Source organism: Bos grunniens, chromosome 21, assembly GCF_055505025.1.
Source record: "Bos grunniens cultivar Pamir isolate PY7600 chromosome 21, Bosgru_T2T1.0, whole genome shotgun sequence".
Taxonomy (NCBI): domain Eukaryota; kingdom Metazoa; phylum Chordata; class Mammalia; order Artiodactyla; family Bovidae; genus Bos; species Bos grunniens.
Window position 1 is genome coordinate 67,125,755 of NC_141185.1, and position 14,196 is coordinate 67,139,950.

Sequence of the window (14,196 nt, forward strand, 5' to 3'; positions counted from 1 at the left end):
AGGGCCCCCTCTGCTGCGATGGGTCCTGCAGGCACGCAAGAAAGGTGGGAAGAGACACATAATCCCAATGTTTGCTGCAGCACTATTTATAGCAGCTAGGACTTTGACGCAAGCTAAATGTCCATTGCCAGATGAATGGATAAAGAAGCAGTTGGACAAATATAAATATGGAATATTACTCAGCCATAGAAAGGGACACATGTAAGTCAGTTGAATTGAGGTGGGTGAACCTATAGACTGTTATACAGAGTGAAGGAAGTAAAAAAAAAAACATAACTATTGTATATTAATGCAAATATATGGAATCTAGAAAAACAATAATAATGAACCTATTTGCAGGGCAGGAATAGAGACGCAGACCTAGAGAACAGACTTTGGACAGAGTGAGGGAAGGAGACCGTGAGACAAATTGAGAGGGTAGCATTGAAATCCCAGGGACGGGGGAGCCTGGTGGGCTGTCGTCTCTGGGGGTAACACAGAGTCAGACACGACTGAAGTGACTTAGCAGCAGCAGCAGCATTGAAATATATACATTACCATGTGTAAAACAAACAGCTAGTGGGAAGTTGCTGTATGACACAGGAAGCTCAATGGGGTACTCTGTGACAACCTAGAGAGATGGGGTAAGTGGGGCATGGGGGTTCAAAAAGAGGTGACCTGTGTGTACTTATGACTGATCCATGTTGTTGTGTGACAGTAGCCAACACAATATTGTAAAGCAATTACCCTCCAATACAAAAATAAAAATGAAAAAAAAAAGAGAAATATTTAAATGCGCCTTGCTGAAATCCTTCAGAGAATTTGGTGTTTGGGGGGCACGAGCCACCCATCTCCTTGCTTGGCCCTTCAATAAGCCTTTTCTCTGCTCCAAACTCTGATGTTTTTGTTTGTTTGTCCTACTATGTGTAGGTCACATGAACTTGCATTTAGTAACAGGAAAAAAATTCAAGATGCATTATTACTAATTGAAGTTAAGCATGCTATAAGGACCAAGTGCATCACAGGTTTGCTGGTTTCACAGCCCTTGAGCAGAAGGGCCACCTCTGTCTTTTAACAGCTGCCTGCCTCGGCTCTCATCCTGTCCTGTCATGTGGCAATCTCATGTCTGCATACAGAGGTTTCATATATTCTGTGCCTGTCTGGAGGAGAAAAGTCTTCTGACTTTGGGATGTCTGAGTGCAAGTACATGTCAATTAATTGTGTGATTCATCTCTGAGCCAGGAAGCTATTTTTCCCCTGAGTCAGTTTTCTCCTCTCTCATTCTGCTGCTGAAAAGTTAAATACAGAGGTCACAGTGTGGTCTATAAAGATAATGTATCATCTGATTTCTCTTCCATTTCTGTCCCCTGAGATGTGAGCACACAGGAGGCAACTGCTGCACCACAGACCAGCAGGATCTGCTGAGAAGTCCCCAGAGGCTGAATGAGAAAGAAGACCCTTAAACCCAAAGACCAACCACCTTGTCTAAAGGGATGAAGATGGAAGGCTAAAGGAAGTGCAGGTGGGAGGAGCTGGGCTTTCTGCAGAAATGTCTCCTTGTCCTCCCTTGGTGAAAAAGAGTCAAAGGACCCATAAATTCTTAGAACAGGAGGAGGGAAACAAGATTTCAGTTCAGTTCAGTTGCTCAGTCATGTCTGACTATTTGTGACCCCATGGATTGCAGCATGCCAAGCTTCCCTGGCCATCACAAACTCCTGGAGCTTACTCAAACTCATGTCCATCGAGTCAGTGACTCCATCCAACCATCTCATCCTCTGTCATGCCCTTCACCTCCCACCTTCAATTTTTCCCAGCATCAGAGTCTTTTCTAGTGAGTCAGTTCTTTGTATCAGGTGGCCAAAATGTTGGAGTTTCAGCTTCAGCATCAGTCCCTCCAATGAATATTCAGGACTGATTTCCTTTACTATGGACCGGTTGGATCTCCTTACAATCCAAGGGACTTTCAAGAGTGTTCTCCAACACCACAGTTCAAAAGCATCAATTCTTTCGTGTTCAGCTTTCTTTATAGTCCAGATCTCACATCCATACATGACTACTGGAAAATAGCTTTGATGACAGACCTTTGTTGGCAAAGGTCTCTGCTTTTTAATATGCTGTCTAGGTTAATCATAGCTTTCCTTTCAAAGAGCAATCATCTTTTACTTTCATGGCTGCAGTCACAATCTGCAGTGATTTTGGAGCTCAAAAAAATTAAAGTATGTCACTGTTTCCATTGTCTTCCCATCTATTTGCATGAAGTGATGGAACCGGATGCCATGATCTTAGTTTTCTGAATGCTGAGTGTTAAGCCAACTTTTTCACTCTCCTCTTTCACTTTCATCAAGAGGCTTTTTAGTTCCTCTTCACTTCCTGCCATATGGGTGGTCTTATGTGCATATCTGAGGTTATTGATATTTCTCCCAGCAATCTTGATTCCAGCTTGTCCTTCATTCCGCTTGGCATTTCACATGATGTACTCTGCATATAAGTTAAATAAGCAGGGTGACAATATGCAACCTTGACATACTCCTTTCCTGATTTGGAATCAGTCTGTTCCATGTCTAGTTCTAACTGTTGCTTCCTAACGTGCATACAGATTTCTCAGGAGGCAGGTAAGGTGGTCTGGTATTTCCATCTCTTGAAGAATTTTCCACAGTTTTTTTTAATCCATACAGTCATAGGTTTTGGCATAGTCAATAAAGCAGAAGTACATGTTTTTCTGGGACTCTCTTGCTTTTCTGATTATCCACTGGATGTTGGCAATTTGATCTCTGGTTCCTTTGCCTTTTCTAAATCCAGCTTGAACATCTGGAAGTTCACAGTTCACGTACTGTTGAAGCCTCACTTGGAGAATTTTGAGCATTACTTTGCTAGCCTGTGAAATGAGTGCAATTGTGCAGCAGCTTGAAGATTTTTTGGCTTTGCCTTCCTTTGGGATTGGAATGAAAACTGACATTTCCCAGTCCTGTGGCCTCTGCTGGGTTTTCAAATTTGCTGGCATATTGAGGGCAGAACTTTAACAGCATCATCTTTTAGGATTTTAAATAGTTCTACGAAATTCCATCACCTCTACTAGCTTTGCTCATAGCAATATTTCCTGAGGCCCACATGACTTCGCATTCCAGGATGTCTGGGTCTTGGTGAGTGATCACACCATCATGGTTATCTGGGTCATGATGATCTTTTTTGTATAGTTCTATTGTGTATTCTTGCCACCTCTTCTTAATATCTTCTGCTTCTGTTTAGACTTGACCAGAAAAAAAAAAAAAAGATTTAGAGATCGTAACTGTCAGGAAGTTCAGTGTGAGCCAAGCATGACAGTGTGCTGCTTATCCTCCTCTGTCCCCACAGTAGCTTAAGTGACTTTAGGTGGCAGTTTAATTTATCTAGAATGACTTTCCAGTAGTCATGCATGGATGTGAGATTTGGACCATAAAGAAAGCTGAACACCAAAGAATTGATGCTTTTTGAACTGTGGTGTTGGATAAGATGCTTGAGCATCCCTTGGACTGCAAGGAGATCCAATCAGTTCATCCTAAAAGAAAGTAGTCCTGAATATTCATTGGAAGGACTGATTCTGAAGGTGAAACTCCAACACTTGGCCACCTGATGTGAAGAATTGACTCATTTGAAAAGACCCTTATTCTGGGAAAGATTAAAGGCAGGAGGAGAAGGAGATGACAGAGGATGAGATGGTTGGATGGCATGACTGACTCAATGGGCATGAGTTTGAGCAAGGTCCAGGAGTTGGTGATGGACAGGGAGGCCTGGGGTGCTGCAGTCCATAGGGTTGCACAGAGTGGACACAACTGAGCAACTGAACTGAACTGAGAATGACCTTATCCACACTGTGAACACAATACAGTAAATCCCTCACATATAAACCTTCAAACTGTGAACTTTCAAAGATGCCAATGTGGGTTCACATGTCCAATCAAGAAAATTAGTTTACATGTCTGGTGTACATAGTCAGGTGCATGCCTCCTCTACAAGTGGTTGTGCTTTTGTGTGCTTTAATACACAGAACTGAATAGAGTACAATAGTATAATATCTTTACTTCAAGCCCAGGATGCCAACTGTTATTGTTCAGTTGCTAAGTCATGTACGACTCTTTGTGACCATGTGGACTGCAGCATGCCAGGCTTCCCTGTCTTTCACTAACTCCTGGAGTTTGCTCAGATTCATGTCCATTGAGTTGGTAATGCTATTTAGCCATCTCATCCTCTGCCACCCTCTTCTCAGATGTTGGAAGTAAGCATAAAAACAGCAGTGATGTAGCCAGTACTGCTAAGAAATACCAAGCAATAATGAAGGAAGCTGTACTATAATATTAAATTTCTTTTAATTGTGTTCGTTTGTTTTATGTATTATTTGTGTGAAGTGTGTTCTAAACCTATTACAGTACAGTACTATATGGCTAATTGTGTTAGTTTGGTACCTAGGTTAGCATTGTTGGACTTATGAACAAATTGGACTTACAAATGGAATGGAACTCATTCATATGTAAGGGACTTACTGTATTTGGAAAATAGCCTCCTGAGTTGGGAGACATGTTCCAGGAAGGAGATGGGCTTCCTAGAGCAGGCTGAAGGAAGTCACAGGGTTTGGTAAGCTGAGAGCAAGCAAGGGACCACTGCTTTGTTCAAAACCACATGGGTCTCAAACATGATTTGAACTTACATGTGAAAGTCAGACTATGTCAAATACAAATCTAGTTACTGATTTTTTTCATCACAATCAGAAGGCCTAATGGCATTGGTTCCATTTTCCTATGAGGCACTTATGGGTCAGAGAACAGAAAAGCTGCAGTTTTTAGACAATGTGCAAGCCTAGTGGACTCAGGCCCCCACTGGCCAGTGTCTCCTTTCAAATGAGAATGCTGGTTAGTCATCAGTTACCCTGAGACTTATGCTGACACTTTTCTCCAGATAGAGAGATATTCCTCTGCTCTTGTGTCCAGCAAAATTAAAGAGTCCTAACTGAAAGTGTTTAACACAAAGACCAGGGGCCCATTTCACTCCTCTGTTTTACTTATCTGAATTCAATAAATTATTTAAATATTTGGCCTAAGAAATGACTGAAGGATCTAGAAACGATGAGCCCAGAAGAGAGAAGACTCTGTTTCTACATGAGGATAGGTACTAATATATGACTGTCACAAGGATAAATATTGGATTTGACCTGCAGGAGGTCATGAAATTGACCAGGTGAAAGATAACAGTTCATAAGAAGAAGTCAGTCTCAGTGAAAATTTCCAAGTGTAAAATGGTGTCTGGATTGCAGAAGCCCCGGACACTAGTGGTATTGAAGTGCAGTAGGGCACACCTAGACAGAAGGACCAGGCTGCAGATTGAACAGCTGAGTGTGCACTTAAACTTGGTCAGTGCAGTCTGGACAACTTTGTAGGTGGGAATCAAGGGCCCACAGGTCTTGCAGAATTGTCTGCAAATGTGGAAATGGATGCTAAAAAGAAGGAAATTTATAAACCTGGATTCTTATCACTAGCTAAGAGTCTCAACTTTCTCCACATTCCATCAAATCTTGATCTTTTCCACCAACTAATGAGGGCTTCCCATAGCATCTCACAAAGTGTTCAAATAGATGCTTCTCTGCAATTGCAGCCCAGCCTGGAGCCTGCCACTAGCTTGGCCATGAGAAGGATGATGGGGTGTCTGTAGGTGTGAGGTGTTTACCTGCACCAGTTTCACACAGGTCCTTTTACTCCTGATGAGTAATGAGACCAGTATGTACAGGTGCCTGACATCCATAGAGTTTCATTTGGACAATAGGAATTAAAGCAGCAAAAATGTTTGGAGAGTTCTGAAAACTATTTGATTCAATACACTGATGTCTTTCCAGAGGAAGGTAATATATCAAATTATTATATTATTACTCAAGCAGAGTGTTTGCCTTATTTATTCTTTTAAAACTCAGCCATTAAATATGCTATTAGTCATGATAAGATGGGGAGGGAATATTAACTTTCAACAATGGTAAATTATATGGTAGGTGACTCAACCCCCTGGGAGTAATCAGAAAAACATGACTAAATATATTATTTTAAATATGTTTGAAGAAAGAGTAAGCAAGATAATGACAGAGAATAAAGCTAAGATCTTCTGCAATAATATGACTTTGAGAAGCAGGCCTGGAATCTGGGGTGTCTGTCCATTCTGAGAGGGCCAGGAAAGAGGCAGAGAGGAGCAGCAGCACACTGAGAGCCTGGGAGAGTCAGTACTGGAGTACAGAGCCCATGAAGGTGTTCAATAAGCCCTCTGCAGTTTAGTTCATAAGCCCAGAGAATAACACTCTTTTATTATTAAGGTTTTCCCAATAGTCATATGGGGTTGTGAGAGCTGGACCATAAACAAGGCAGAGTGCCAAAGAATTGATGCTTTTGAACTGTGGTGCTGGAGAAGACTCAAGAGTCCCTTGAACAGCAAGGAGATAAAACCAGTCAATCTTAAAGGAAATCAACCCTGAATACTCACTGGAAGGACTAATGCTGAAGCTGAAGCTCCAATATTTTGGCCACCTGAGGCAAAGAGCCGATTCACCAGGAAAGACCATGGTGCTGAGAAAGATTGAAGGCAGAAGAAGATGGGGACAAAAGATGAGATATTTGAATGGCATCACTGATGCAATGGGTATGAATTTGGGCAAACTCTGGGAGATGGTGAGGGACAGGGAAGCCTGGCATGCTGCAGTCCATGGGGTCTCAAAGAGTCGGACACGACTTGGAGACTAAACAACAAGCAAAACTATTAAGGTAAAGACAATAACTTTGTAAGATTGAAATAATAAAATATGTGGAAGTAACAGATATGACATAGCACAAGAGATGGAGGTGAGGAGTGGTAAATGGAATTAAACTACTGTTAGTGAAGGGTTAAGTGGCATAAAATTGACTGTTAATAAGCTTTTATATACTAATAGTACATAGTATTAGCCCAAGAACAACTAGCAAGAAATTGCAAAAGGAGAAATAATCAAAGGGCAACTATAATGAAAAGTCTGACTCCAATTTTGATATTTGACAGTACAATATCTTTTAAGACTTACTCATTATTTCTCAGTAACTATTTGGGAAATTTTAATTTCATAATGACTAATCAAAAATAATAGTTTATAGAATTTAAGATGTATATCTTATTACTTTATACACATACATATAAATACATGGAATTTAAAATTACCAATGGTTTTGTAGGTAACAATACTAAGTTCCGTATGCCAGCTGGTTTACCTTTCTGGTGAGAACTTCAAGTCACCGTAGTCTTCTAAGAACTTCCTACAGATTCTGCATCTGGGAGGAGCACAGATTCACCTGATGAATGTGTTGCCTTTTGTGTTCCGCCTGACTTATCTAAAGGACCTTTTCTGGGGTGTTTTTCAAGTTAAAATTCTCCTTTACTGTTCTTAAGATTCTTAGGTTCTGAGGGGTTGGTATTTTGATCAGTGTTTTTTTCAATCAGTTACTTCTTTGGAAAGCCCACGTTTTATTTTAGAATAATTTTAAGATCAACAGACTAGTTACAAAAAATAGTATGGAGAGTTCTCACGTGCCCCTCACCAAATGTGTCCTAATGTAAGTGTATTACATTTCCATGGTACACAATCAAAACTGAGAAGCCAGCTTTAAGACTGCCACGAACAAGATTCCAGACATTATTTAGCTTCTACTAGTCTTTCCACCGGAGAAGGCAATGGCACCCCACTCCAGTACTCTTGCCTGGAAAATCCTATGGACAGAGGAGCCTGGTAGGCTACAGTCCATGGGGTCGCTAGGAGTCGGACACGACTGAGCAACTTCACTTTCACTTTTCACTTTCATGCATTGGAGAAGGAAATGGCAACCCACTCCAGTGTTCTTGCCTGGAGAATCCCAGGGACGAGGAAGCCTGGTGGGCTGCCGTCTCTAGGGTCGCACAGAGTCGGACATGACTGAAATGCCTTAGCAGCAGCAGCAGCATACACTTTTTCAGGATAAATAATATTGAAAGGCTTAATCCTTATGTGCTGTCACTGAGAGAGAAAAATATTGATTAATATTAGATATTTGTAAGTCAAAAATATAGACTTGCAACCCTATGGACTCTTGCCTGCCAGGCTCCACAGTCCATGCGGTTCTATCTCCACCCTTGGATTCTCTAGGCAAGAATACTGGAGTGGATTTCCATTCCCTTCTGTGGGGGATCTTCCTGACCCAGAGATCAAACCTGCGTCTGTCATATCACAAGCAGTTTCTTTACACTCTGAGTCACTAGGGAAGTCCTAGTAACAGAAAGAGTGATAAAAGAACAACAACTACAACAACAAAAGCTAAGAAAATAGAAAAAATGGAATAATAAAAAGTATTCTAGAATGAGGCAGGAAAGAAGAAAAATGAATTTATAGTAGACTGAAAATAGTAAATAATTTAAGAAATGGTAGACCTAAATGCAAATCTATTTTTAAATTGACTAAAATACTTCCATCAAACATCAAAGACTTTCAGACTAAAAAATCCAGTTATGGAAGTTAAAAATATCCATTTAAAAATATATGGGTCAGAGAAAAAAATCACAACAGAATCTAGAAAGCAGTTTGAAATAAATTTTAAGTTTAAAACTATACATCAGAATAAATGGGATACAAAGGAAAATGTATAGAAAAGAAATTAGCCTGAAAATTAATAAGGCCCTCACAAGAAGTTATAAAAGTACACCAAATTTAGCCCCAAAAGAAGAAAGATGAAAATAATAAAGATAAACACAGAAATTAATGAATTTGAAACCAAGTATACAATAGAAATGATCAAATAACCTGAAATTTAATTATCTGAAACACTCTTGCTTTTCACTCACTAAGGCATGTCCAGCTCTTTGTGACCTCATGAAAACTCCCGGAGTTTGCTGCAACTCATGTCCACTGAGTAAGCTATCTGATCCAAACATCTCATGCTCTGCCCTCCACTTCTCCACTTGCCCTCCATCTTTCCCAGCATTAGGGTCTTTTCCAATGGGTTGGTCTTCCCCTCAGATGGCCAAAGTATTGGAGCTTCAGCATAAGTTCTCCTAATGAATATTCAGGGTTCATTTTCTTATGAATTGACTAATTTTATCTCCTTGCTGTCCAAGGGACTCTCAAGTCTCCTTAAGCACCACAATTCAAAAGCACTGATTCTTCTACACTCAGGCCTCTTTATGGTCCAACTCTACATCTCTACATGACTATTGGAAAAAACAGAGCTTTGACTAGATGGACCCTGGTCAGCAAAGTGATGTCTTTGCTTTTAAATGTGTTGTCTAGGTTTGTCATAGCTTTCCTTCCAAGGAGCAAGCATCTTTGATTTCCATGGCTGCCATTATCATTCACAGTAATTTTGGAGTCCAAGAAATAAAAACTTGTCACTTTTTCTCCATTCGTCAGGAAGTGGAGGGACTGGATGTCATGATTCAGCTTTTTGAATGTTGAATTTTAAGTCACCTTTTCACTCTCCTCTATCACCCTCATCAAGAGACCAAATTGCCAACATCCATTGGATCATAGCAAAAGCAACCTAATTCCAGAAGAGCATCTACTTCTGCTTCACTGACTATACTAAAGCCTTTGACTGTGTTCAGTTCACTTATGTTCACTTGCTCAGTCATGTCCAACTCTTTGTGACCCCATGAACCACAGCACGCCAAGCTGCCCTGTCCATCACCACCTCCTGGAGTCCACCCAAACCCAAGACCATTCAGTCGGTGATGCCATCCAAACATCTCATCCTCTGTCATCCCCTTTTCCTCCTGCCCTCAATTTTTCCCAGCATGAGGGTCTTTTCAAACGAGTCAGCTCTTCGCATCAGGTGGCCCAAGTATTGGAGTTTCAGCTTCAAAATCAGTCCTGCAAATGAACACCCAGGACTGATCTCCTTTAGGATGGACTGGTTGGATCTCCTTGCAGTCCAAGGGACTCTCAAGAGTCTTCTCCAGCACCACAGTTCAAAAGCATCAATTCTTCGGCACTCAGCTTTCTTTATAGTCCAACTCTCACATCCATACATGACCATTGGAAAAAACATAGCCTTGATTAGATGGACTTTTGTTGGCAAAGTAATGTCTCTGCTTTTGAATATGCTGTCTAGGTTGGTCATAACTTTCCTTCCAAGGAGTAAGTGTCTTTTAATTCATGCCTGCAATCACCATCTTCAGTGATTTGGAGCCCAGAAAAATAGTCAGCCACTGTTTCCACTGTTTCCCCATTTATTTCCCATGAAGTGATGAGACTGGAAGCCATGATCTTAGTTTTCTGAATGTTGAACTTTAAGCCAACTTTTTCACTCTCCTCTTTCACTTTCATCAAGAGGCTCTTTAGTTTTTCTTCACTTTCTGCCATAAGGGTGGTGTCATCTGCATATCTGAGGTTATTGATATTTCTCCTGGCAATCTTGAGTCCAGCTTGTGCTTCCTCCAGCCCAGCGTTTCTCATGATGTACTCTGCATATAAGTTAAATAAGCAGGATGACAATATGCAGGTTTGACATGCTCCTTTTCCTATTTGGAGCCAGTCTGTTGTCCCATGTCGTTCTAACTGTTGCTTCCTGACCTGCATACAGGTTTCTCAAGAGGCAGATCAGGTGGTCTGGTATTCCCATCTCTTTCAGAATTTTCCACAGTTTATTGTGATCCACACAGTTAAAGACTTTGGCATAGTCAATAAAGAGGAAATAGATGTTTTTCTGGAACTCTTTTGCTTTTGTGATGATCCAGCGGATGTTGGCAATTTGATCTCTGGTTCCTCTGCCTTTTCTAAATCCAGCTTGGACATCTGGAATTTCATGGTTCACATATTGCTGAAGCCTGGCTTGGAGAATTTTGAGCATTACTTTACTAGCGTGTGAGATGAGTGCAATTGTGAGGTAGTTTGAGCATTTTTTGGCTTTGCCTTTCTTTGGGATTGTAATGCAAACTGACCTTTTCCAGTCCTGTGGCCACTGCTGAGTTTTCCAAATTTGCTGGCATATTGAGTGCAGCACTTTCACAGCATCATCTTTTAGGCTTTGGAATAGCTCAACTGGAATTCCATCACCTCCACTAGCTTTGTTCGTAGTTATTCTTCCTAAGGCCCACTTGACTTCACATTCCAAGATCCTGCTCTAGGTGAGTGATCACACCATCGTGATTATCTGGGTTGTGTGAATCACAATAAACTGAGGAAAATTCTTAAAGAGCTGGAAATACCAGACCACCCTACCTGACTCCTGAGAAACCTATATGCAGGTCAAGAAGTGACAGTTAGAACCAGACATGAAAGAACAGACTGGTTTCAAATTGGAAAAGGAGTACATCAAGGCTCTATATTGTCACCCTGCTTATTTAACTTATATGCAGAATACATCATATGAAATGCCAGGCTGGCTGAAGCACAGCTGGAATCAAGATTGATGAGAGAAATATCAATGACCTCAGATATGCAGATGCTGCTGCTAAGTCACTTCAGTTGTGTCTGACTCTGTGTGACCCCATAGATGGCATCCCAGCAGGCTCCCCTGTCCCTGGGATTCTCCAGGCAAGAACACTGGAGTGGGTTGCCATTTCCTTCTCCAATGCCTGCATGCATGAAAAGTTGCTTCAGTCGTGTCCAACTCTGTGCAACCCTATGGACAGCAGCTCACCAGGCTCCTCCATCCTCAGGATTCTCTAGGCAAGAATATTGGAGTGGGTTGCCATTCCTTCTCCAGATATACAGATGACATCACCCTTATGGCAGAAAGCTAAGAGGAACTAAAGAGCTTCTTGATGAATGCAAAAGAGGAAAGTGAAAAGGCTGCCTTTAAATTCAACATTCAAAAAACTAAGATCATGGCATCCAGTCCCATCACTTCATGGCAAATAGGTGGGGAAACAATGGAAACAATAAGAGACTTTATTTCCTTGGGCTCCAAAATCACTGCAGATGGTGACTGCAGCCATGAAATTAAAAGATGCTTGCTCTTTGGAAGAAAAGCTATGAAAAACCTAGATAACATATTGAAAATCAGAGACATTACTTTGCCAACAAAGGTCCATATAATCAAAGACATGGTTTTTCCAGTAGTCATGTATGGATGTGAGAGTTGGACCATAAAGAAGGCTGAGTGCCAAAGAATTAATGCTTTTGAATGGTGGTGTTGGAGAAGACTCTTGAGAGTCCCTTGGACTACAAGGAGATCCAACCAGTCCATCATAAAGGAAATGAGTCCTGAGTATTTATTGGAAGGTCTGAATGAATATCCAATTCTTTGGCCACTTATGGGAAGAGCTAACTCATTAGAAAAGACCTTGATGCTGGGAAAGATTGAGGGCAGGCATAGAAGGGGATGACAGAGGACAAGACGGTTAGATGGCATCACCAACTAATGCGTTTGAGCAAGCTCCAGCAGTTGGTGAAAAACAAGGAAGCCTGGCATGCTACAGTCCATGGGGTTGCAGAGTCAGACACGACTGAACAACTGAACAACAACTGCAAGAGGTTCTTTAGTTTCTCTTTGCTTTCTGCCATTAGAGTGGTATCATCTGCATATATAAAGTTATTGATATTTCTCCCAAACAAACTTGATTCCAGCTCGTGAGTCTTGCAGCCTGGCGTTTAGCAAGATGTGTTCTGCACAGACGTTAAATAAGCAGGTGACAATATACATCCTTGACGTACTCCTTTCCCAGTATTGAACCAGTCCATTGCTTTGTGTCCTGTTCTAATTGTTGCTTCTTGACCTCATGCAGTTTTCTCAGGAGACAGTTAAAATTGTCTGGTATTTCCATCTCTTTAAGAATGAGTGAAGCAGAAGTAGATCTCAAAAAAAAAAAAAATTCTCTTCCTTTTTCTGATCCAACAGATATTGACAATGTGGTCTCTGATTCCTACGCCTTTTCTAATTCCAGCTTGTACATCTGAAAGTTCTTTGTTCACATACTCCTGAAGCCTAGCTTGAAGGATTTTGAGCATTACCTTGCTAGCAAGTGAAATGAGGTACAATTTTATGGTAGTTTGAATATATCTTGACATTACCTTTCTGAGCTTAGAATGAAAACTGACGTTTTCCATAAAAAATTAATAAATCCCAGGAGAGGCTGATCAGGAAGAAAATATATCAAGGTAAATAGAGATCATCAGAAAGATCAGAATAATTTTTAAAACGAGTGCATAATAAGGATATTACAAATATTATAGGAGGAAATTAATGCCAATATATTTGGAAATTTAGATGAAATGGAAAACAATAGAAAAATACAACTAACTATAGAAAATGTAGAATCCTACAATTATTAGAGAGAATGAAACTGTAATTATACATCTTCCCACAAAGACAACTACAAACCCAGCTGGTTTTACCAGCTAATTCTGTTACAAATTTAAGAATGAAAACCATGCCAATCTTGCTTAATTCTTTTATGGTCTTGAAAAATAAATATTAAATTGTTTAATATAAAGCCAGTATAATTTTGATTTCAAAATCTAACAAGGGAAAATGGTAGTTAGTAGAAATGAAAATTACAGGTCCAGTTCTTTCATAAATTCAGCTGTAAAATTTTTAAACAAAATAATAGCTGATAAAATCTGGCACTACATAGAAGGAGTAATTCCATAAAACCAAGTTTATTAATTCCAGAAGTTCAAGATTAACTTACAAGTGACTGATTTAAAAATCAACTGTTCTAATTTGCAATTTAACAGAATGAAAAAAAAAAGCATATGGTTATTTCAGTACAGACCAAAAAGTTACAAAATCTAACACCCATTGTTATAAAATCTCTTAGTCTACTAAAAATTGGAGATAATGTCTTAAATCTAATGAAGCACATCATTCAGTTTCATTTCATATGAGATAGAAAGAGACAAGAAATGTCTGGACTCCCCACTGCTATTTGACATAGGTTAGAAACTATACCAATTCAAATAGTCCAGGGAAAGTAATAAAAATTAAGAGGGTTATAAAATAAGGGATTAAACAGTCATCTTTTGCAGGCTGTGATTATGTTTATAGAAAACTCAAGGAATTTATAGGCAAATTATGGATTAAGAAGTAAATCCATATAGGAAGACTCAAAATTGTTAAGATATCAGTTCTCCCTGAAGTGATATGAACAGTCAGTGTCATCCCAGTAAAAAAAAAAAAAAAAGAAGTAAATCCAGCAAGTTTGCTAAAGTCAACAGAAAGATTAACTAAAATTCTATATACCACCAATGAATAGTCAAAGCTATAGTTTGTC

The 14,196-nt window shown here is 40.0% G+C and overlaps 1 long non-coding RNA gene across 3 annotated transcripts in view; it reads right to left on the reverse strand.

The window, feature by feature from the left end:
• The window catches only part of LOC147349839 (uncharacterized), a 45,163-nt gene that overhangs the window by 10,864 nt on the left and 20,103 nt on the right, over positions 1-14,196 (reverse strand). For 2 of the 3 annotated variants that reach the window (XR_015150210.1, XR_015150209.1), the window contains one exon: positions 7,227-7,286. The exons of the other annotated variant lie outside the window; for it this stretch is intronic. This is a non-coding gene — a long non-coding RNA (uncharacterized LOC147349839). The remainder of the gene's footprint in view (positions 1-7,226; positions 7,287-14,196) is intronic. 3 annotated transcript variants of the gene reach the window in all.